This window comes from Rana temporaria, assembly GCF_905171775.1.
Source record: "Rana temporaria chromosome 4 unlocalized genomic scaffold, aRanTem1.1 chr4e, whole genome shotgun sequence".
Taxonomy (NCBI): Eukaryota; Metazoa; Chordata; class Amphibia; order Anura; family Ranidae; genus Rana; species Rana temporaria.
In genome coordinates, this window is record NW_024404439.1 from 306,104 (window position 1) to 328,296 (window position 22,193).

A 22,193-nucleotide genomic window follows, 5' to 3' on the forward strand; every position below is an offset into this window, starting at 1 on the left:
CAGATAACTAAATTTACAAAATAGCGCCTACTTAACAGGAGCTACATATAGGATTGTGAAAATTTCCATCCTATTTACTAAGAAGCTGAAGAAGATGTCCATGATGTAGATGACGGTTACTTATAGTATGAGCAGCATCACCCTTCACTCTGTCACCAAGACCTAGTCTGGCAATGCCCAGAATAATACCAATTAGTCTCTGACCAATCTCACGGTTTGGATGGAATTTCTCCTTATATCAGTGGTCAGTGTAGTGGTCCCTTACATTGTTGACCAATGGGAGAAGGACCCTCTTATATGTCATCAGTGGGAAGACTGCCCTCCTTACAGATCATTGATGTCAGTTGTTAGAGAGACAGAATTTGTCCATTGCTCAAGGAACCCCTAGAACCCTTTGGAGGAACCCTGGCTGAGAAAGGCTGGACTAGGCAGTAATATATTTCTCTCCCCCTTGGTGGGAGTGGAGATGACCCATCTATAAGGATATACAATACATACACACACAGCACAAGGCCGTGTTCAGACTATGGTGTGCTTTTATGAAAGTGAGATCAGCGGCGATCCCGATTCTCACTGCTGATCTCAGGTCATACCAGGGGAGGGGGGGGGCAGGGTGGAAATCTCCCCCCGAGCTGGTGACACTATGCACAGCCACCGGCCGCCACTACCAAATGCTGTTTTTGCAGAGCAGGAATATGCCTGCTGGAGCTCTGTTAACACAGGTCACTGCCCCCGCTCACCTCCCACTGTGCAGCCGTGCCTGTGTCAGCTCCGAGGTAGATGGCTGCAGAGCTATGTCTCGTCTCACACATAGCTCAGCCTCAGCGCACACCAGCGCTGACATCCCCTTCTCTCTCTGCAAAGACACAAGGAGAGATAGAGCTCATATGCTCCTCCTTCTTCTGAGTCTGCCCCGCCCACACTCCCCGGGCATGTGTGGGCACTGGACAAAAAGTTTGAACCCAAAAAGAATCCTCCATCCTGGTAAGCTCACCCTCTCTAGTCTATCCTGCCTCTCCTGGCTACCAGTGTATAAAAAAGGGGACTCTGATGTAAGGGGGGCCTCTGTGTGGACTCTGATGTAAGGGGAGCCTCTGATGTAAGGGGGGCCTCTGTGAAGACTCTGATGTAAGGGGGGCCTCTGTGCGGACTCTGATGTAAGGGGGGCCTCTGTGCGGACTCTGATGTAAGGGGGGCCTCTGTGTGGACTCTGATGTAAGGGGGGCCTCTGTGCGGACTCTGATGTAAGGGGGGCCTCTGTGCGGACTCTTGTGATCATGAAAAATCCTATACTGTTTTCCTCAATCCATAACTTTTCCACGCTCTATGGGCCACTTGACTGGACTTGCCCCCCAGGCCTAAGGCTGCCAGCCCTCCCCTGGGTCATACACAGTTTATGAAGCTGAGGTAATCAGCGGAGAACATGTTCTCTCCACTGATTATCTCAGCACAGTGAGAATCTGTAACTGACTGTCACAGAAACGGAAAGCAGTTTATGAAGGTGCGATCTCAGCACCTCACTGGCGATCTGTGACAGAATTCTCACTTTCTGATTCTCCATCTCAGAGGTGGAGAATCCGAGAGAGAAGCCGAAGCTGGCTGAGTATTGTGGAGGACGAAGGAAGTCTTTTGTCTTCCATGCTTCACACACAAGCAGCTATACAGTCAGATCCCATCTTCCCCCCAATACACCCCCCAAAATGAGCAGGTTAGGAATTTATAGTGTATGTATATGTGTGTGTTTGTTTATTTCTATGTGTGTGTGTATATATATATGTATATATATACACACACACACACACACACATATATATATATTAGTCTACCTGCATTAAAATGTTAAAATGCTATTAAAGTCATTTTTATATAATTTTTTATTTATTATTAAAAAAAAAAATTGTAAACCCTAAAATATGGTTTTACCCATGGACTGTTCTATTACAGTTATACAGGGTTTATATTTGTATACTTTATTAAAAAAAAAAATGTAATGATTATAAATGTATTTTTCATTGATATGAATGGTGTATAGCTGCATTACATATGTGGGATTCCATTCATTTACTATACACCATTCACATGTAAATAGGCACATGTATGAGCTTTAAATATTGATAAAAACAATGTTTTTTAATAATTCGGTTAATGTATATTGTTTGGTGGGAATGTAACTTTATTATTTTATTAATGTGTGGTGTATAATGTGTGCTGATTCATGTTCAACTTTTTCTGTATTTTTCACTTCCTCATACTGTAATCCCGCTACATCACGCCAGATTACAGTGAGAGAAGCAGTTCTCAGGAGTTTCCAGCCGTTTGTAGATCGCTCCTCATCTCAACATGAGAATCGATCTACAAACTTCATAAACAGGCACTCAGAGGAGAGCGATCTCCCCTGAGAATGCCTGAGAACTGAATAGCGGTATTTTACCGCACTTTCATAAAAGGACACCTATGAGACGTTTCTCTGGGATGCAGTTCCTCTGATCTCCACAAGATGGTGATCTCACTTCTACCATAGAGAGAAGAAGTCTCTATGGAAGACAGGAAGTAATGTCAGGGACAGACAGGAAGTTCCGGGTGAGAGGTGAGTCGGGAGGAAATGGTGAGGAGACATCGCTGGAAGAAGCAGCAGAGGAGGTAATAAGATCTTATCTTCTATTTACACCCAGTAACCCCGTCATGTCCATCCTCTTCCTCCATAGTCACTGTGACGTCTTTTATCTCCAGCAGATGATGATACACACATATATAGTGTGGAGACCTAGATTAACCCCTTCAGGGTCAGAACATTCCCCCACTTACAGGGCCGGAACATTCTCTTCATTTCAGTTTATACTAACAGATTATACGATAATACGGGTTGGTTTTTTTTTTTTTTTTAGAGGTGGACTTATGATTAAGAATGAGCTCCGGCGTGTTCGCATTGAACACGTGCGGAGCCCGCCAGGAAGTCGGCACCCGCGCTGCGCTAATCATTTCCCGATGCTCGGCTGCAGAGATCGGGAAATGTCTGCCTGGCTGTGATTAGCGCAGCGCGGGTGCCGACTTCCTGGCGGGCTCCGCACGTGTTACATAGTTAGTCAGGTTGAAAAAAGACACAAGTCCATCCAGTCCAACCACAAAAAAAAATAAAAAAAAAATAAAAAACACCGTAAAATCCACACACCCAACTCCATACCCACAGTTGATCCAGAGGAAGGCAAAAAACCCCAGCGGAGCATGATCCAATTTGCTACAGCAGGGGAAAAAATTCCTTCCTGATCCCCCGAGAGGCAATCGGATTTACCCTGGATCAACTTTACCTACAAATCTTAGTACTCAGTTATATTCTGTACATTTAGGAAAGAATCCAGACCTTTCTTAAAGCAATCTACTGAGCTGGCCAGAACCACCTCTGGAGGGAGTCTGTTCCACATTTTCACAGCTCTTACTGTGAAAAAACCTTTCCGTATTTGGAGGTGAAATCTCTTTTCCTCTAGACGTAAAGAATGCCCCCTTGTCCTCAGTGATGACCGTAAAGTGAATAACTCAACACCAAGTCCACTGTATGGACCTCTTATATATTTGTACATGTTGATCATATCCTCCCTTATTCTCCTCTTCTCAAGAGTGAATAAATTTAGTTCTTCTAATCTTTCCTCATAGCTGAGCTCCTCCATGCCTCTTATCAGTTTGGTTGCCCTTCTCTGCACTTTCTCCAGTTCCCCGATATCCTTTTTGAGAACTGGGGCCCAAAACTGAACTGCATATTCCAGATGAGGTCTTACTAATGATTTGTACAGGGGCAAAATTATATCTCTGTCTCTGGAGTCCATACCTCTCTTAATACAAGAAAGGACTTTGCTCGCTTTGGAAACCGCAGCTTGGCATTGCATGCCATTATTGAGCTTATGATCTACCAAGACCCCCAGATCCTTCTCCACTACAGATCCTTCTCCACTACAGATCCTTCTCCACTACAGATCCCCCCAGTTGTACTCCCCCTAGTATGTATGATGCATATTCTTAGCCCCCAAGTGCATAACTTTACATTTATCAACATTAAACCTCATCTGCCACTCAGTCGCCCAATTAGACAGAGCATTGAGGTCGGCTTGTAAATTGGAGACATCCTGTAAGAACGTTATTTCACTGCATAGCTTGGTGTCATCTGCAAAGACAGAAATGTTACTTTTGATCTCAGACCCAATATCATTTATAAATATATTGAAAAGTAAGGGTCCCAGCACTGAACCTTGGGGTACACCACTGATAACATTGGACCATTCAGAGTAAGAATCATTAACCACGACTCTCTGAATTCTGTCTTTCAGCCAGTTTTCTATCCATTTACAAACTGATATATCCAATCCTGTAGACCTTACCTTACACACAGGGCCGGACTGGCCTACCGGGATACCGGGAAAATTCCCGGTAGGCCGCTTGATTTTGCCTGCTGTATCTGCCTGCAGTGCCTGTCAATCATATCCAATCAGTGGTGGGCCGTAGCTGCGGCCGCCATCGCCGCCGCTCATTTCAGTTGTGCAGGGGTGTCGCCGTCGGCTGCACTGAGTTCCCTGGGGCTACTTTTGCATAGCCTTCCAGTTCCAGACTGTCACTGCAGTAACCAGCCGCGGGCCGGCGGGTTGCGGCCGCCATGCTCACTGCCGCACTTCCCTTCTTACCTACCTAGCTAATCAGTGAGCAGCATCACTGATCATGTGTCTAAGGGGAGGAGCCGAGCAGGAGAAACAAACGTCGGGACATATTCCATCTTCCCGCGCGGCGCCAGGAGTCAGGACAGCCCACAATGTCTCTGTACTGGGTCACGAGTGAGGGGGAGAGAACCGCAGAGGAGAAGTGAACGGCGTCGCCACCCTGCCTTGGAGGCTGGAGCACAAGGTGAAGAAATAGACAATTGCAGTCCGGGGGGGGGGGGCCGGGGTGACCGGATGGGGGGAGGGGAGTAATGTTTCTGTATGAAAAGTTCTCCATAACCTGATCCCAGTGCCCCCCCCTGTACTCCCCTCCCTCATCCCAGTGTCTCCCCTCCCTCATCCCAGTGTCCCCCCTGTACTCCCCTCCCTCATCCCAGTGTCCCCCCTGTACTCCCCTCCCCCATCCCAGTGTCCCCCCTGTACTCCCCTCCCTCATCCCAGTGTCCCCCCTGTACTCCCCTCCCTCATCCCAGTGTCCCCCCTGTACTCCCCTCCCTCATCCCAGTGTCCCCCCTGTACTCCGCTCCCCTATCCCAGTGTCCCCCCCGTACTCCCCTCCCCTATCCCAGTGTCCCCCCCGTACTCCCCTCCCCTATCCCAGTGTCCCCCCCTGTACTCCCCTCCCCCATCCCAGTGTCCCCCTGTGCTCCCGTCCCAGTGTCCCATATATGCACCCCCCTTCTCTCTCTGTCACCTACCTTTGCTGCCCTTGCAATAAAATTGAAATCTGTATAATAATCTCAGAGAGGATGGGGGGATGGGCATGTGACTTAGGCTACTTTCACACTGGGGCGTTGCGCCGTCGGCAGCAAAGTGTCGCTATTTTAGCAGCGCTTTACTGTTGTTTTTGCGCCCCTGCCCATTTCAATGGGCAGGGGCGCTTTAGAAGCAGTGTATACACCGTTCCTACAGGGCCTCAAAGATGCGGCTAGCTGGACTTTTTTGCGCATCCTGCCAGCGCACCGCTCCAGTGTGAAAGCTTTCACATTGGAGTGAGAAAAGAGGCTCTTTCAGGGCATTTTGTAGGCGCTATTTTGTAGCGCCTGCGAAGTACCTCAGTGTGAAAGTAGTCTAAGACCCCTTTCACACTGAGGCGCTATAACGCAAAAAATAGCGTCTGCAGAGCGCCCTGAAAGAGTGGATACATTCACTCCAGTGTGAAAGCCCAAGTGCTTTCACACTAGAGCGGTGCGCTGGTAGGACATAAAAAAATTTCCTGCAAGCAGCATCTTTGAGGCGCAGTAGGAGTGGCTCCTAAAGCGCCCCTGCCCATTGAAATCAAAGCGGCACTTTGCGGCCATTAAAAGCACCCCGCTAAAAATAGCGGAGCTTTACTGCCGATGCCCCCACCGCCCCAGTGTGGAAGAGGCCTTAAAGTCATCATCATGTGTGATTGTGCGTGTGTGCTAAGCAGACAGGGCCGCTGGTGATCCTACTCCCTCTCTCCCCCTGATATTGCCGCATTTATGGCTGCTGATATTGCCGCATTTATGGCTGCTGATATTTCCGCATTTATGGCTGCTGATATTGCCGCATTTATGGGTGCTGATATTGCCGCATTTATGGCTGCTGATATTGCCGCATTTATGGCTGCTGATATTGCCGCATTTATGGGTGCTGATATTGCCGCATTTATGGCTGCTGATATTGCCGCATTTATGGCTGCTGATATTGCCGCATTTATGGCTGCTGATATTGCCGCATTTATGGGTGCTGATATTGCCGCATTTATGGGTGCTGATATTGCCGCATTTATGGGTGCTGATATTACTGCAATTATGGGTGCTGGTATTGCCGCATTTATGGGTGCTGATATTGCCGCATTTATGGGTGCTGATATTGCCGCATTTATGGGTGCTGATATTGCCGCATTTATGGCTGCTGATATTGCCGCATTTATGGCTGCTGATATTGCTGCATTTATGGGTGCTGATATTACTGCAATTATGGGTGCTGGTATTGCCGCATTTATGGGTGCTGATATTGCCGCATTTATGGGTGCTGATATTGCCGCATTTATGGCTGCTAATATTGCCGCATTTATGGGTGCTGATATTGCTGCAATTATGGGTGCTGATATTGCTGCAATTATGGGTGCTGATATTGCTGCAATTATGGGTGCTGGTAAGGCCATAATTATGGGTGCTTTTACTGCATTCTTGGGTGTTTTTTTTGTTATGGTTATCTTTTTCGGCCGCTAGCGGGGGTTAAAACCTCACCGCTAGCGCCCGAATATCGTGGTAAATACGATGGTATAGCAGCGCTACAAATAGCGCGGCTATACCGTCACCGCGGCTCCACGCCTGAATGTGAAAGCAGCCATAGGCCTCGTACACACGGCCGAGGAACTCGACGTGCCAAACACATCGAGTTCCTCGGCCAGTTCAGCACTGAGGCCGCCGAGGAGCTCGGCGGGGCGAGAGCTCCCATAGAACAACGAGGAAATAGAGAACATGTTCTCTATTTCCTCGCCGAGCTCCTCGTCGGCTTCCTCGGCCGAAAGTGTACACACGGCCGGGTTTCTCGGCAGAATTCAGCCAGAAACTCGGTCGGAAGCTGAATTCTGCCGAGGAAACTGGTCGTGTGTACGGGGCCTAATGCTGTGGGGCTGGTATGAAATTATTTCCAGGGCTGGTTTTCATTCCCAGTCCGGCCCTGCTTACACATGAGCCGTGTGTGCGGAACTGTATCGAACGCTTTTGCAAAATCCAAATATATCACGTCCACAGCCACGCCTCTGTCCAGGGTTTTACTTACCTCTTCATAAAAGAAATCAGGTTTGTCTGACAACTTCTGTCTTTCATGAATCCATGTTGTCTGCTGCTTAAATAGTTTTTTTCCAGCAAGAACTCATCCATGTGGTCTTTTATTAAACGTTCCAGTATCTTCCCAACTATAGAAGTTAGACTAACAGGTCTATAGTTACTTGGTAAAGACTTTGTTCCCTTTTTAAATATGGGCACCACATTGGCCCTGCGCCAATCCAGTGGTACTATTCCTGTCTTTAATGAGTCCCTAAATATTAGATACAGTGGCTTTGAAATGACAGAGCTCAACTCACCTAGGATCCGTGGATGGATGCCATCAGGTCCAGGTGCTTTATCCACCTTTATTCTGTCTAAATATTTCTGGACCATATCACTTTTGAGCCATTGTGGATTTGGGGCTGTGTCACTCCCACCCCCATTTTGGGCATGAGCTCCCCCATGCTCCATTGTATACACAGAGCTGAAGAAAACATTTAATAAATTTGCCTTCTCTTTGTCCCCAGTCACCCACTCTAGATTATTTTGTAAGAGTATTATTCAGTGAGGTTCCACACACGCCGGAGCTCATCCTTACTTATGATAGTTGATTTTGATTTTATAATTTTTATGGAGGAAGAAATAACTATTCCTGATGTCTGTGAAGGTTCAACACAAGGGATGTGTCTGGATGATGACTTTATATTTGTAAGTATCAGGTGATGTCACTGTCTATTTCCCTATGTAGGAGTATTTAGAAGGACACAAGGATCTCTACAAGGACGTCATGATGGACAATCAGCCGCCCCTCACATCACCGGGTAAGAGGAGACTTTATTGTAAAGGAGAGAGCAGTACGGAGGCTCCACCTAGATCCCCCATCATCTGATAAACACATAGAAACAATGTATTCAGTCAGTGTGTGTGTTTCCTACAGATGGATCCAGTAATGGGAACCCCCCAGAGAGATGTCCCCGTCCTCTGTATTCCCGGGATTCCACACAGGAAGGTCACACCATCCCCCACCTTCATCAGGTAGATGAGGAACAATCACTGATAGTATCATTAGGATCTGTACATTATCTGCATTGTTACCATTGATGTCATTTTTATTCTATATTCAGAGTGGAAACCTGAGAGATCCTAAAGTTGAGGTCAAAGAAGAGATAAAAGAGGAGGATGATGAGGATGGGGTGATGGAGGAAGAACACACCATCCCCCACCATCATCAGGTAGATGAGGAACAATTATTGGTGGTTATGATTTATACACAAACATGTTTATTATAATGAATGTTTTATTATATATTCAGAGTGGAAACCTCGGTGATGATGATATTAAAGAAGAGTATAAAGAGGAGGATGAGGAGTATGGAGTGATGGAGGAGTTTTCAGAAGGACACAAGGATATGATGGAGCCACCTAATACCAGGAACCCACCAGAGAGATGTCCCCGTCCTCTGTATTCCCGGGATTCCACACAGGAAGGTCACACCATCCCCCACTGTTACAAGGTCGGTGGGGCGGAGCATCTAGAACATGGACTGGTGGAGATGATGTGTGGATTTTGTATGTAAGTTTATATCTTACAGATGATCTTCTCTCTCATTCTCTTGGTTTAGAGTGGAGATCCAATCGATATAGAATTTGAGGTGAAATCAGAAGAAGAAGAAGAGACGTATGTGAGGGATGATCAGCAGTCTATGGAGGAGGATGGAATAACGGGGACATTTATAGAGGAGGACACTCCTACAGAGATCAGCACAGGTGGGTCATTAACACTAATTCCATTCCTCCACCTATACTGCTCACTGATTGGTCCAGAGTAGGGCGGGGACTGGGTGATATCAGCCTGTAATCCCCTGGTCACTTTCCTGAGCTGTGTTCCCCGTCCTGTATTCCTGTATTTCTCTCGGATAATCTTCCTTCTCTGTGCTGCAGACACAATTTATGTCTCTAGACTGGATTTATGGAGATTCTGGGGATCAGCTGGCAGCAAAATGTTGATTTTCATCATAGGGTTTGCTTGACCTAGACACCTGGGGTATGTACCTTGGGTCTTCTGCCCCATGCCCGGGTCTAGTGAGATCTCTGACAGAACAGTTCTCCCGGGTTACTTGCTCTGTTATTTGCTGGCTGTGCCGGGTGGAGGGATATGTCTGTATAGTCTCAGACCCAAGTCACTGAGTGCAGTCTCAGGAGATGGGAGGCAGCGGTGTGGGATCTCTGCAACTTATCTCCAGTAAACATTTCATCCGCCACTGATTACTGAATACCAATATCATGAGTCCTAACCCATCACTATATACTCTATGTTGTACATTACATACTCCTGACCCCTGCACTATATACTCTATGTTGTACATTACATACTCCTGACCCCTGCACTATATACTCTATGTTGTACATTACATACTCCTGTCCCCTGCACTATATACTCTATGTTGTACATTACATACTCTTTATTATCTCTGAACAAGAACGGTTGGAGAGCCGGTTTAGGGCCAGGACACATTTGAGTAGATGTAATGACAATTGTCAGACTCCGAGACTTCTATAGGTAGACTGCTATACAGTGGAAGGCCTCCAGCCGGACACCACTTCTGTATAGGTAGGACCGCTGTCTCCTATGGTAACAAATCTTGTTACAGTCACTAACGCTAGTTCTACATAACTCTTGGTAACACAGAATAGTTCTCTTCTTCTCACACAGTCTCTCACTGTAGATCTTCTCTCCCTGAGCTCCCGGTCTCTCACTAGTAGGGATGAGCTTTACGTTCGGGTTGAACATGAGTTCCACTTAAACATTGGCTGTTCGCCCATTCATCGAAAAACAAACATTATGGGGCGTTCGCACCATATACGAGCGCCGCGTCAAGCACCATAATGCACTGCGAGACTGCAGTGCATTGCTGTATGATGATTGGCCAAAGCATGCACTATGACCCGCATACTTTGGCCAATCCCAGCACAGTCATTCAAAGAGAGCCATAATTGGCCAAAGCAGGCTGCCTTTGGCCAATTATGGTTCAGGGGGACTAAGTCCACGCCCCACCTGCACATCGGCCCTGTGTAGTGTGTTGTTGGCGTGGACAGAGACAGAGTGTCATTTAGATTGAGCAGGCAGGTGATTCAGTTAGCTGCAGTGCATTTAATATATATATATATATATATATATATATATATATATATATATATATATATATATATATACACACACAGTCTCCTACATATATATATATTGTAAGCTGGGGGATAGGTAGCAGGTACAAACACTCCCTGGGATGAGCAGGCACAGATACCAAGTCCATAATATAAGTGACAAACAGTGGGGTGTTTATTGGTACTATATACAAAGTCTTTTTACAGGTGCTGTACAGTGTGCAGAAAAACAAAACAAAAGTAATTAAACAAAAGCCTATCCGTGTCCCGGCTCTAACTATACAATATGGACGCCCTCACTACCAGGCTGAACAAACCTACAGCTTGTCAGCCTCCACATAGATTGCTTAACAGTTTTGTTTACCAACCTTCTTGCTCTCACAGACCAACTCTATCTGTGTGTCCCAGGGCAGAACAAAGGGTGTCTGCTCAGGTGAGCTTAAATTGGCCTGGGGGAGAGGGCCAACACCTGTACTGGATCAGAGATCCCTGAACGTATAAGAGAGGAGCCTTGGAGAGGTGTAAACCCCGAACATGACTTTTCCAGGCTCTCTCTGGGACGCTCTGCTACACATCCTCCCCCCTTGTTTCAACCCCAGGGTTGGAACACCTGTAGCCCAACAGGAGTGAACACGGGACAGGGCATCTACATTCCCCATCTCCACACCCGGCCTGTGTTTTACCGTGAAGGAGTAATCCTGTAGGGCCAAAAACCACCGGTTCACCCGTCTATTCATCTCCTTCTTTTGGGCCTTCCATTTCAGGGGAGCATGGTCAGTTATCAACTCAAACTGGCGCCCCAACAAGTAGTACCTGAGTGCATCCACGGCCCACTTTATGGCTAAACACTCCTTTTCAATGACTGCATATTTTTTCTCATGGTCATTAAGCTTTCTGCTTAGGTACACGACAGGGTGTTCTTCCCCATTGTGTACCTGTCACAGTACTGCCCCGACACCTACATCAGAGGCATCCGTTTGAACCAAAAAGTCTTTGGTGAAATCGGGGGAGTAAATTTGGGATAAACCTTCTATAATACCCCGCAATGCCAAGAAAAGCCCTGACCTGCTTTTTATTTGCAGGACGTGGACACTCCTGGATGGCTTCTATTTTATTCACCTGGGGCTTTATGACACCACGGCCAAAAGTGTAGCCAAAAGACTTGGCTTCCTCTAGACCGATGCCACATTTTTTGGGATTTGCCGTAAATTCTTTGTTGAAGAGGGAATCAAGGACAGCCTGAACACGGGGCAAGTGAGACTCCCAGTCAGTGCTATGTACCACTATGTCATCTAGATAGGCTGCTGCATACTGTCGATGAGGCCTTAGGGTCCTGTCCATAGCCCTCTGAAACGTTGCAGGGGCATTTTGCAACCCAAAAGGCATCCTCTTATATTGAAAGGATCCCTCCGGGGTTACAAATGCAGTCTTCTCTTTGGCGCTAGCAGTCAGGGGTATTTGCCAATACCCTTTTGTCAAGTCCAAAGTGGTCAGATAGCGAGCTTTGCCAAGTCGGTCTATAAGTTCATCTACTCTGGGCATTGGGTACGTGTCAAACTTTGTCACTGCATTAAGCTTCCTAAAGTCATTGCAGAACCTCCAAGTGCCATCCGGTTTTGGGACTAACACGATGGGGCTAGACCAGTCACTATTGGATTCCTCCAACACAGGGATCCTCAAACTACGGCCCTCCAGCTGTTGTAGAACTACACATCCCATGAGGCATTGTAACACACTGACATTCACAGACATGACTAGGCATGATGGGAATTGTAGTTCCTGAACAACTGGAGGGCCATAGTTTGAAGACCCATGCTCCAACATCTAGCTTCAACATCCTTCTAACTTCATCACTGATGTCCTTTCTCCTCGCTTCAGGAATTCGGTACGGTTTGAGCTTGACACGGACCACTGGTTCAGTAACAATATCATGCTGAACGGCTGAGGTCGTGCCAGGCAACTCTGAAAACTTCTCTCTATTCCTTATCAGGAACTCTCTAGCTTCCTGTTTTTGGGAACATGACAGGGTGTCTGGAATCGTGACCTCAGGGACCAGAGGGGACTCAGTTTGTTTAGGCGTTACAGGGAGGGACCTCGCAGTCAATGCCAGTCTATCCTTCCAGGGCTTTAACAGATTTATGTGGTAAATTTGTTCGGGCTTCCTTTTACCTGGTTGATACAGCTTGTAATTGACCTCCCCAACTTTTTCAATTACTTCAAAGGGACCCTGCCACTTAGCCAGGAACTTGCTCTCAACAGTGGGAACCAACACGAGGACCCTGTCACCAGGTGAGAAAACACGGAGTTGGGCCCCCCTGTTGTATATTCTCTGTTGGGTTGCTTGGGCCTGCAGTAAGTGTTCCTTTACCACCGGCATGATTGCTGCAATCCTCTCCTGCATTTGAGCGATATGCTCAATGACACTTTTGTGGGGTGTCTGTTCCCCCTCCCAAGTTTCCTTGGCTATGTCTAAGAGTCCTCGAGGGTGTCTCCCATAGAGCGGCTCAAATAGAGAGTACCCCGTAGAGGACTGGGGAACCTCCCTGATGGCGAACATCAAGTACGGTATCAGAAAGTCCCAGTTTCTCCTATCCTTGTCCACAACCTTCTTTAACATACTCTTCAATGTCTTATTGATTCCACCAAGCCATCCATTTGAGGATGATACACCGAGGTTCGCAACTGCGTCACCTTAAATAACTTGCACAGCTCCCTAGTTATCCGTGACATAAATGGGGTACCCTGGTCTGTAAGGATTTCTTTAGGGATGCCAACCCGACTGAACACCATAAACATCTCTTTGGCAATGTTTTTAACAGACGCGGCGCGTAAGGGAACGGCCTCGGGGTAACGGGTAGCGTAATCCATGATCACGAGGATATGCTGATGACCACGGGCAGATTTGGGGAGCGGACCCACAAGGTCCATGGCAATCCTTTCAAAAGGCTCTTCAATAATGGGCAAGGGCACTAACGAACTTCGGAAGTGGGGCTGACATCTGACACACAGGACAGGATTGACAATAATTCTCAATATTTTTCTGTATCCCAGGCCAGTAAAACCTGCGCAACACTCTTTCAGTGGTTTTCTAAACCCCTAAATGGTCTCCTAGCAAGTGCCCATGAGCAAGTTCCAACACCACCCGCCTATATGGCTTAGGGACCACCAACTGCTCAACCACTTCATCATTCATTTTACATACACGATACAGTAAATCCTCACTGCTGCAGAAATAAGGAAAACAGATCCTATCCCCTGGTTCGACAGGTACATCATTAATTGCCATTACATTTTCCCAGGTCCTGGTGAGGGTAGGGTCTTTTCTCTGCTCAGTACCAAAATTTTCCTTGTGCACATTAAGGTCAGCAAACTCCAACGTAGGCTCAGAGTCAGCAGACGGCTGTCCGGCTCTACTGGTTGTGGGGACTTCCTCAGGCTCCTCCAGCTCTCCTGCCATAACTGAGAAAGGAAAACTTGGAGAGCCCCGAGATGAGTCCCCTGAACCCACAATATCAGAAGTAGCCAGGAGTTCTGGCTCTGCGACTGAGTCAGGTACTGCGACTGGGTCGGGACGATCCCACAGTTCCCAAAACTTAGGGAAGTCCCTACCAATGATGGCCTCGTGCACCAAGTGGGGCACAAGTCCGACCGCATTGGACACCGTACCTAAGCCAGTTTTAAACTGAACCATCTGGGGGACTGTACCACACATCCCAGCAGCTTCCATCGCTTTATGGGAGCCGTTCGCGGCTCTCCTGCGCATGCGCGGGTTCCACGCATGCGCGATGTGTCCGTTTTGGCCGGCCGGATAGATGTCAATCACCCTGACGTCATCCGAGCGGGGTATTTAAATTTGCCAGAGCCTGCTCACTCTCCAGGTGTCTCTGCAAGGAGAGCTGAGCAGACAGATCCACCAGCGCGGCTGCGCTTTATTTTGATCCTGGCATCTCTACCTTAGGACTCCTCCAGGTATGTTCCCACGCTGCTTCCCCCCCCCCCCCCCAAATCCTGCAAAAACCTCCCTTTCCCTAATCATAATATGGGCTTGTATTTTTCTGATTGCCCAAATTTCCTTTTTTCTTTTTTCTGACCAGCCTACTTCCCAGTGCTAAAGTGCGGTGGATACCCTTTAGCGCCATCTAGTGGTCCTCTATGAGAAGGCCTTCATAGTATTAACACCAGAATCACTGGTTCTATTTGCCCACTAAGGTAATACTAAATACTCAAATTTTTCATTGGTCTTACAAGATTGTCGATGCATTATTTCTTACTTTTATAACCAATCTTTATCACAGATTGTGGCTGCTTGTTTCTCTTCCTATTTTTGGGGGAATTCCTTGGTGGATGTTCCTGGTGGACGGCTTTTCTTGTTCTTATCTGTCCAAGTCTGGTCTCAATTTTATAAGGTATCCAATTTATGAATTCTGTACCTAGAGACTTTAGACTTTCATATTACCATATATTAATTGATGAACAATGGTTATGGGGGGTCCCCCCAAATTATTATATGTTCATGTGTATTTTTTATGCTTCTTTCTCTTTAGAATACTAATAATACCCCAACTAGTTGCATAATTGCTCTGGTGCATGGTGATCGCTTGAGGTGGTACGCAACAGTCCCCACCCCTTAATTGGGTGTGCTCTGATTGAACAGGGGTGTCTTTTGGGACGCAGCATTGTCAGTCTCTCTTTCTCCAAATTAAATGAACACCGTTTATCGGTGAGTATGATGGTTATAAATACATGCATAATTAGTCACTTGTATGCCTATATCATAGGCTTTTTCAACAGTACATATGTATCATTCTTATGTCTAATGGGAATATTGTATGTTGTTTTTGAAATACTGAGAAGCTCCCGAAGAGGCGACGTATGTCAAGTCGCGAAACATGTCGAGCTGATTTTTTAATCATTCAAGAATCCATTCATCCTCAGAAATCACCACTCCACCCAGCGCTTACATTGTATTATTTACATCTAGCCCTGTGGCTATTGAGTGTTCCTTTTCTAGAGTGATAAGAATGGGGTTCTTTTACTATTAATTCTTTGTGTCCTATCTTGTATCATAAGTGCAATTGCTATGTATTTTTCTATTAAAACATTATTAATTTTATTGGGTTGTGCCTATAAAGTCCAATTTTTCTCTCTGTTAAAGGCATGGTTACATGTTTTTTTCAAAAATCCATTTAAACTGAACTGTGGCTATGGGATACTCCCGGGTATCCCCATGTACACAGATCACAGCAACTTTTTTAGCATGAAGATTCATAGTTTCAACCATCTCGGCTGTAACCAAAGTAACCAGACTTCCAGAGTCCAGCAAGGCCTTAATAGGCTTATTATTAACAGTCATTTGACACATGCGTTTCCCCACATTTAGTGCTGCAGCGCATGAAACAGCAGCAAACATAGACTGCCTTCTAATGGACAGATCACACTGCATTGGTTCATCAGTCAATGGGCAGTTTGCTGCAACATGTCCCAGTTCTTGGCAATGAAAACACCTGACGTTTCCCCAGTTCGGTTTGCTGACAGGCAGTGGTTTCCCTTGTTTGGGACGCCAAACTTCAGTCCTGGCACCAAAAATCCTCCCCCCTACTTCCTTGCCATGCTTACCACCCACTTCCCCTGGAACAGTCTTACCGGTTGCCTGGGGAGACCGTGGCTTTGGGTGTAAAGTCTGTGCGGCTGTTGGGGTGGTGACCAGGTTCTCAGCAGCAAAGTACCTCTCAACGAGTTCCACCAGGTTATCTGCCGAATTGGGGTCTCCTTGACTCACTTCTGCAGGGGGATTGGCAGTGACCTCTGGAACTGGTCCATGACCACACGCTCCACTATTTGTGGTGCAGACAGGGACTCCGGCTGTAGCCATTTTCGCACCAAGTGGATTAGATCGAACATCTGCGATCTTGGGGGCCTCTCAACTTGGAAGAACCAGCTGTGGACCCGTTGTGCTCGAACGGCCAAGGTGACACCGAGTCACGCCAGAATTTCCCACTTGACCTTCTCATAGTCTCCCGCTTCTGCCGACTCGAGATCATAGTAGGCCTTCTGCGATTCACCAGACAGTAAGGGGGCAATCAGTCCTGCCCATTGGGTTTTAGGCCAACCTTCCCTCTCATCGGTCCGTTCAAATGTTAGTAGGAAGGCCTCTGGATCATTATCCGTAGTCATCTTGGACAGAAAGCGAGCCACATGGATGGCTGAAGGCTTGCTTCCAATATCCTTGATTTCCGCAGGTGCCCACTGTGCTAGCGTTTCTGCAACCTTAGTCAGGGTTTTCCTATCCGCTTCTGCAGCAGTGGCAAGCTGTTCAAACAGCCTCTGCGATTGCTCCTTTACAGCACCAATCTGCCACTGCGATTGCTCTTGTGCAGCATTAATCTGTTGGTACAGGGCCTTTGTTTGCTCCTGTGCAATAGCATTGGCTTGCTGCAGTGCAGCATTGGATAACACCATTTGTTTGAGGATTTCCTCCATGTTGTCACTTTAGGTACTGGCCTTTTAAATAGTAAATTACTACTGCTGCCCGCATTCTCCACCATATGTAAGCTGGGGGATAGGTAGCAGGTACAAACACTCCCTGGGATGAGCAGGCACAGATACCAAGTCCATAATACAAGTGACAAACAGTGGGGTGTTTATTGGTGCTATATACAAAGTCTTTTTACAGGTGCTGTACAGTGTGCAGAAAAACAAAACAAAAGTAATTAAACAAAAGCCTAGCCGTGTCCCGGCTCTAACTATACAATATGCACGCCCTCACTACCAGGCTGAACAAACCTACAGCTTGTCAGCCTCCACATAGATTGCTTAACAGTTTTGTTTACCAACCTTCTTGCTCTCACAGACCAACTCTATCTGTGTGTCCCAGGGCAGAACAAAGGGTGTCTGCTCAGGTGAGCTTAAATTGGCCTGGGGGAGAGGGCCAACACCTGTACTGGATCAGAGATCCCTGAACGTATAAGAGAGGAGCCTGGGAGAGGTGTAAACCCCGAACAGGACTTTCCCAGGCTCTCTCTGGGACGCTCTGCTACAACACATATAGCCGGATTCATAAAGACTTACGAGGGCGTATCAGTAGATACGCCGTCGTAAGTCCAAATGCGTGCCGTCGTATATTTAAGCGTATTCTGGAAACCAGATCTGCTTAAATTTGGCCAAGATACGACCGACGTAAGTCTCCTACGCCGTCGTATCTTATGTGCATATTTACGCTGGCCGCTAGGGGCGTGTACGTGGATTTATGCGTCGAATATGTAAATGAGCAAGATAAGCCGATTCACGAACGTACGTACGCTCGTCGCAGTAAGATATGCCGTTTACGTAACACATACGCAGGCGTAAAGATAAACCACCAAAAAGATGGTGCAGCCCATGCAAGGTATGGACGACGGAACAGCCGTCGTATTTTACGTTGTTTGCGTAAGCGTACGTGAATGGGGCTGGGCGTAGGTTACGTTCACGTCGAAAGCATTGAGCCGACGTCGTTACATAGGGAGTATTTGCGACGTGATTCTGAGCATGCGCCGTACGAATGGCCCTCATTTACATTGGGTCACGGTTAATTTAAATGTAGCCTGCCCACTACATGCCTACTTTGAATTAGGCGGGGTTACGCCAGCCCATTTGCACTATGCCAACGTAACTTACGGAGCAAGTGCTTTGTGAATACTGTACTTGCCTCACTATGTTACGTCGGCGTAGTGCAAATGGGATGCGTTACGCCGGCTGAAACATACGCCACTCTACCTGAATCCGGCTAATAATATGTATTCTCTTTTGTTACACCTATTTCCTACCAGCTGGACATATTATATCTGATGATTTGATTGGAGCACAGCAGGAACCAATCTGCTCATGTCTAGTAATAATCTTTGTATTTCTATTTTAGTAGATGGACGGGAGATGAGGAAAACCTCAGAGGATTGTCTCACTTTGTCTCCAGACTGTAAAGTAGAAGATGAGGACATCACACAGTATAGTCCAGGAGAAAACCCGACTACCTCAAATGTCCATCCAGCACCACACAGTGTAGATGGACCATTGTATTCCTCTTATCCTGAGGAACCTCAGACTGTGCAGGACGGTGCTGTACCATCGTATTCCTCTTATCCTGAGGAACCTCAGACTGTGCGGGACGGTGCCGGACCATCGTATTCCTCTTATCCTGAGGAACCTCAGACTGTGCGGGATGGTGCTATCCTTCAAACAGAGAAGAGGTTTTCCTGTACTGAGTGCGGGAAGTGTTTCCGTTCTAAATCCAATCTTAATGTGCATAAAAGATCTCACACAGGAGAGAAGCCGTATTCCTGTCCTGAGTGCAGGAAATGTTTTTCACACAAGGTCAATCTTTCTGCACATCAGAGATGTCACACAGGAGAGAAGCCATATTTCTGTCCTGAGTGTGAGAAATGTTTTTCAAATAAGACCAGTCTTTCCAGACATCAGAGATCTCACACAGGGGAGAAGCCGTATTCCTGTCCTGAGTGCGGGAAATGTTTTTCAGTGAAGTCCACTCTTTACACACATCAGAGATCTCACACGGGGGAGAAACCACTTTCCTGTCCTGAGTGTGGGAAATGTTTTTCACAGAAGTCCAATTTTTCTAGACATCAGAGATCTCACACGGGGGAGAAGCCGTATTTCTGTCCTGAGTGTGGGAAATGTTTTTCACAGAAGTTCTATCTTTCCACACATCAGAGATCTCACACGGGGGAGAAGCCATATTCCTGTCCTGAGTGTGGGAAATGTTTTTCACAGAAGTCCAGTCTTTACATACATCAGAGATCACACACGGGGGAGAAGCCGTATTCCTGTCCTGAGTGTGGGAAATGTTTTTCAGATAAGTCCAGTCTTTCCAAACATCAGAGATCTCACACGGGGGAGAAACCACTTTCCTGTCTTGAGTGTGGGAAATGTTTTTCACGGAAGTCCCATCTTTCCACACATCAAAGATCTCACACGGGGGAGAAGCCGTATTCCTGTCCTGAGTGTGGGAAATGTTTTTCAGATAAGTCCAGTCTTTCCAAACATCAGAGATCTCACACGGGGGAGAAACCACTTTCCTGTCTTGAGTGTGGGAAATGTTTTTCACGGAAGTCCCATCTTTCCACACATCAAAGATCTCACACGGGGGAGAAGCCGTATTCCTGTCCTGAGTGTGGGAAATGTTTCTCACGGAAGTCCCATCTTTACAGACATCAGAGATCTCACACGGGGGAGAAGCCGTATTCCTGTCCTGAGTGTGGGAAATGTTTCTCACGGAAGTCCCATCTTTCCACACATCAGAGATCACACACGGGGGAGAAGCCGTATTCCTGTCCTGAGTGTTGTAAATGTTTTTCAGATAAGTCCAGTCTTTCCAGACATCAGAGATCTCACACAGGGGAGAAGCCGTATTCCTGTCCTGAGTGAGGGAAATGTTCCTCACTGAAGTCCTGTCTTCCTGTACATCAGGGATCCCATACAACCCTCGAGGTGTATTAGTGAGTGCGGGAAATGTCTTGTATGTGAATGTTGCTGGACATCACAGCTCTCATGTGGGGAAGAAGCACACCCTGATATACACCTCAGATATACTCCATGGCTGATCTTCATCATGTAAGAAACACTTCATAAGGAGATCAGAGATCACCAAAGACATGGATGAAGTGTTGTACCGTGTTTCCCATTGATAGCAGTATAAAAATAAAAATGGAGTCATTACCTCTCATTGGCTGAGTACATTTTGTGGTGTAAGATTTCACAAACACTTAGAGGTCTGTTTTTTTATATATATAGTTGAATGAATGTGAGCGGCATTCACCCAGCTGTGATGAATATTTGATGTATTTTATTTCATACTCTGATTTTCTTGGCTCCATCTAGTGGCCATAATGCAGTATTGTGATATGACAGAAACAATATCTCATTATGGCCACTAGATGGAGCTGATGATGATAGGAAATCACTGTGTTGCATTATGAGCAGAATGTGTAATGGTTGGATGAATGATTGTCATATTTGTCCAATTAATCTTCTAGAACAGGGATATGCAATTAGCGGACCTCCAGCTGTTGCAGAACTACAAGTTCCATGACGCATAGCAAGACTCTGACAGCCACAAGCAAGACATCCAGAGGCATGATGGGACTTGTAGTTTTGCAACAGCTGGAGGTCCGCTAATTGCATATCCCTGTTCTAGAAGTAGACCCCTTAGTTTCCTCTGTCAGACATGGTTTATACTCATACACTGGTGAGTACAGTACACACTGAAGGACAGACGTTAACCACTTCAATACCGGCCACTTTCCCCCCCTTTCTGCCCAGTCCAATTTTTAGCTTTCAGCACTGTCGCACTTTGAATGACAATTGCGCGGCAATGCCATACTGTACACAGACAACATTCTTATAATTTTTTTCCACAAATAGAGATTTCTTTTGGTGGTATTTGATCACCACTGGGGGGGGGGGTTATTTTTTGCTAAACAAAGGAAAAAAAATCCATGTGCTAATTATCAGCGCAGACCCCCCTCTGACAGGGAGAGTCCGGTCAGAGGCTACTTACCACGATCAGAGATGCAGTGTATCAGAGTGTCACACAGCACCACTGATCGCCGCGCTGCATGCCCCCGCAGAAGTGCGCTGGCATATTGTCTGCTGGATATCATGTGACTCCCAGTCAGGATAACTGAACCAACGCCCGACCGTCATTCTGTTATGGACCGGGTGGGAATTGGTCAATCAAAGCACCAATATTAACCAGTTTCTGACCTGCGTTAGTATATAATGTGGATGGTTCCGTGTCCGCACCCATGCATGCACACACCCAGCAACCCCCACTGTCATTTGTCAGCAGGTCCCAGCCAATGATTTTGCCCTGTACCCCGCTGATCACCTGCAGCCAATGACATTTCACTCCTGTGTTTTATTTTATAAACACGGGGAGCTATGTAGCGGTTTCTTCTCTTCCCGAGTCTTTTTCGGTTCAGGAAGAGAAGAGAACACCACACTGTAAGTATAATCAGCACACTTTACACCCACACACCTTAGATTGCCACATTTAACCCCATTGATTGCCCTCATTCACCCTTTGATCACCCCAGTCACCAAACCAGTGCCATTAGTACAGCGTCAATATTTTTCAGAGTCACATTAGAGTCAATTGTTACATCAGATAGCACCAGGGTCAGCTAGATTGCCATCACACTCACGCTAGTTACTAGTATAGTGTCTGTAATATCCTGATCATGAACAGAACTATATTAGTGTCCTCCCGAATGCTGCGTACACACGATCGGAAATGTTCGATGTGAGATTTTGGACGGAAATTCAATCGTGTTTATGCTCCATCGGACATTTGCTGTCAGAATTTCCGCCAACAAAAGATTGAGAGCAGGTTCTCTATTTTTCCGACGGATAAAGTTCTTGTCGTAAATTCCGTTCGTCTGTATACAATTCCGACGCACAAAAAAAAAACACGCATGCTCAGAATCAAGCAGAAGAGCCAAACTGCCTATTGAACTTCATTGGTCTCGACTCGTCGTATGTCACCGTGTTCTTGACATTCGGAATTTCTGACATTTGTGTGACCGTGTGTATGCAAC